Source organism: Eumetopias jubatus, unplaced genomic scaffold (genome assembly GCF_037043125.1).
Source record: "Eumetopias jubatus isolate StellerSeaLion01/CBP00866 unplaced genomic scaffold, mEumJub1_p1.0 scaffold_94, whole genome shotgun sequence".
NCBI classification, from domain to species: domain Eukaryota; kingdom Metazoa; phylum Chordata; class Mammalia; order Carnivora; family Otariidae; genus Eumetopias; species Eumetopias jubatus.
Genome location: NW_028274900.1, coordinates 498421 through 502047, shown reverse-complemented (window position 1 = coordinate 502047; position 3627 = coordinate 498421). Strand labels below are relative to the sequence as shown.

Below are 3627 nucleotides of genomic sequence, written 5' to 3'. Positions count from 1 at the left end.
ACTTTTGACCAACAGGAAGTTGGTGTGGGGCCAGGAGCAGCCCGTAGAAAGCCAGGAATACAAATCTGGTCAGGGACAGGAGAGGGGTGGTGCATGCTACAGGGTAATTGGACTTCACAGAATTAGGTCAGCCAAGTCACAAAAAAGAAACATGTCTGAACAACAACCAGCACTCAACATGTTTGATGTTTGTGTAACAGTTCAGTGTTCACTCATCAACTCTGGTGAATTTTATGTGATTGTACAGCAGAGGGGTTTGAAGTCAGATGGGCCTCCTGATGGCATTGTGCCGTTCATCCTGCCTGTCCCGGTGAGACCTCAGGGCAGTGCACCTCTAAGCTTGAAATAGGGGCCTGTTCCCTACCGACGGTCCAACAGGACCTCAAATATATATAGGCCAGGACTGGCACTTAGTAGATGCTCAGTATATATTAGTAACTTTCTTGTTCAGAGAGAAATGACTTTTTATTATGCATGTATGTCTCTGTATATTTTGTGAGGAGTGTGGAACAGTTCCTAATCAAGAAAGTAGATACCCTATTTATTTCCTCTTAGTTTGGAGTGTTCTGTTAGTTTCTCCCCGTAACAATCTTTGGAAGGTATTTTCTAAAGGAGCCAGGCCCCAGAGAAGTAGACTTGTATTAAATCCCATGTCCCCGAATTCCTCTCCCTAGCACGTTGTCCCTCCTCCTGCCCACCCCCCAGGGGTCTCTGTAATTGTGGTCCTTTGGTCCTTGAGGTTCAGAGGGATCCCCGTCGTGGCAGGAAAGACAATTACACTCACAGAGCTAGGATACTGCTTTGTAAAGGAGACTGTTCTGGATGCTACGGGTCTTCTTTCCCTGAACTGCAGGTGGTACCTGCTTTTCATTTCCAGCTGAATCCCCGTCCCTCTCACCCTCACAGAAACCGCTCCATCTCATTTCTAGAGTAGGACATTGGGTGTGCCCCAAGGGATCGAGTGTGGGTTCTGCTTTAGAATCTTGAGTCTGGGTTACTTGTCAGCCCTGTCCTACATGTGTCTCCCAGAACTTGTTTTACTCCTTCGGATTTTGCTCATTTGCTTCTCTGATCATTAGACGAAACACTTACTGAGGTCAGGGGTCCCTGGAAGAATGTTCTCAGTGTCGTAGGTGTTGTGTGGATTTGGAGTGCACCCGGAAGAGAAGCTGTGTGTGAGCCCGTGGTGAGGAAGGGTGCAGCCGCGCCCCGTGAGCTGGGGTACAAGTTGGCCGTGTCTGCTGGTTTGCTGCCAAATCTTCAAGTCTGTATTTCCATTTTTGAAGCTATCAGTAAATCTCTTTCAAACATTTGTCAGTATGTACAACCTCCCCATCACTATCCAGTTTTATTTTTGTTGTTTTAATTATAAATATCTAATAGTTTATTTTAACCATTTGAAATTACTTGAACAATGTCACGGTTAAATAACCATATCATTTCAGCTGCTTTTTGGACAAGTGATTGTTTTGTTTTGGAGGGAGAGAGAGGAAGAGAAAACGTGGGCGGGACGCAGAGGGAGAGAGAGTCCTAAGCAGACGCCAAGCGTGGACTCAGTGTCATGACCCTGAGATCGTGACCCAGGCTGAAATCGAGAGTTGGACGCTTCACTTACTGAGCCACCCGGGCCCCCCTGGATAAGTGATTTTTAACAGGTTCTATTAGATATCAGAAAACTCAGCCAGCATCTTCTGCTTCTGTCTTCTGAATCTAAGCAACTTAGAAGCCACCACAGTGGAAGTTTTAGGCCCTCTCTTTACTGGGTGACTACAGCCTGTGAGCAGTCATGGGCTTATTTGTAAGGCTGTTCACCTCTTTCCCTCTACCAGTCACCTTACGATTTCTGTATCTTCCTTTAAAGTTAAAACCCCTTTCACCCAGGACACTGAAAGTTACGCCATCAATACTAATAAATAAGTAGTTTAAAATATTGTGAAAACGTTTTATTTAATGTTTCTGTTTTGCTGTCTTCTGGATAAAAGGGAAAAGGCCATGAGATAAGTTATTGATGAAATGAGCTGCTGAAGTGGAGAGGAGGTGTAGTCGGCCGATAACTGTCATAGCGTGAGCGCTGGTAAATGACCGCGCATGCAGTCAGCCGTCCACCAGAGCCGTTCTGGTGCTGAGCTGCATCGATCAGTAGTAGGGTGTCAGCAAAGTTGATGGATGGGGCCAACACGGACAGACAGCAGAAGGGAGCCCTGAAATATAAATATGAGAAAAGTACAAGGAAGGGGAGTCTCCATCTCTGCAGGTGTTCAAATATAAATTGAAATGTGGGTTTCTGTGGTGCAGTTCCAGTTATTTGCAGCATTGACACCGAAAACATCCGACATACACGTTGGACCCCTTCACAGCTACAAATGACCCAGAAGTGATCCAAACACACCGACCACAAAGAGAGGAACTTGGGCCCCCAAGCAGACCTCCTGAGAGCGGGGGCGCTAGGGGCTCTGAACATGGCCATGTGGGCAGTGCCGGGCTCCAGAGACTCCCTTGAGGGGACAGAGGTCGGAATCTGCTCTGATAGCTCCGCTCGGCGTGGCACCACCTGACAGAGTCGGGGTCAGCCCCATACGAGTTGCGGATGTCCCGGTGACTCTTGCGCACGGCCACAAACCTCAGCTTCTTCATGACCCCGGGCCAGCCCAGCAGCTGCAGGTCCCACAGGTACTCTGGGGACAGACCTTGGTGGGCTTGTGGTAGAGAAGATACCTGTTCAGGTGGCTCTCGTCATGCCACAGGGCCTCGATCCCATTGGCCCAGTCGACCACCATCGCCTGGTGACAGGCTGAGGTCAGTCGGGGAACCTCCGGCACCGAACCCCCAGAAAAGCCTCCTGCGTAGTAAAAGTCACCCGGGTCCCTGGGGTGTGCCCCTGGGACCTTGTCCGCGCTCGTAGCTGAAGTCCTAGAAGGTCACCCTGGAGAAACCGGGGTGCAGGGTGCCTAAGAGGAGGGACAGGCTCTCCACGCCCACGTGGTCGCTCAACTTCATGTCCACTACACGGACACCAGGTAGTCCACCTTGCGAAGGAAGAGCGAATGCGAGAAGTTGCTGATCTCCATGCGGTGCATGGGCACATCCTGCCAGCAGGGAGCCCCGGGGACCTGGAACCAGCACTCTCTGGTCCTACGGGAGCAGCACTCGGGCCCAGCAGCCGGCCCGTCGGTGAAGACATAGTAGGTGACCCTGTGTCCCGCCGTGAACTGCTTCTCCGCCGGCTGCAGGAACGGCTCCAGGAAGACCACGTAGCTACAGGGACGGGGGATAGGGCGGGAGGAGAGTCACTGCCAGAGGCTGGTGGCAGGACCCCAGAGCTCGGGGCCGTGCACGTGTTCACCTTCGTCACTGGGACACGCCCCGGGCTGCGTTAAGCCACAGCCACCCTCCTGGCCTGTCCTGAGAGAGTCCGCCGGCGGGCCCTCCCTCCCTTCTGCTCCCAGAGATGGGGGCCCTCAGCACCCCATCTTACAAACGGGAGCCCGAGGCTTGGGAGGCTGGAAACCCATGCAGCCACACAGTCAGCATGCTGGAGCCAGGGACACTGCCCCGAGCTGAGCTCCCGGGCAAACCCTGCAGGTGCCCTCCCCTGGCCGCCCCCCTGCGGGTCCCCTCCCCACCTGC

The 3627-nt window shown here is 52.3% G+C and overlaps 1 pseudogene; it reads right to left on the bottom strand.

The window, feature by feature from the left end:
* Positions 1–1938: 1938 nt before the first annotated feature.
* Positions 1939–3287, bottom strand: LOC148161674 (histo-blood group ABO system transferase 1 pseudogene; annotated as a pseudogene).
* Positions 3288–3627: the final 340 nt, after the last annotated feature.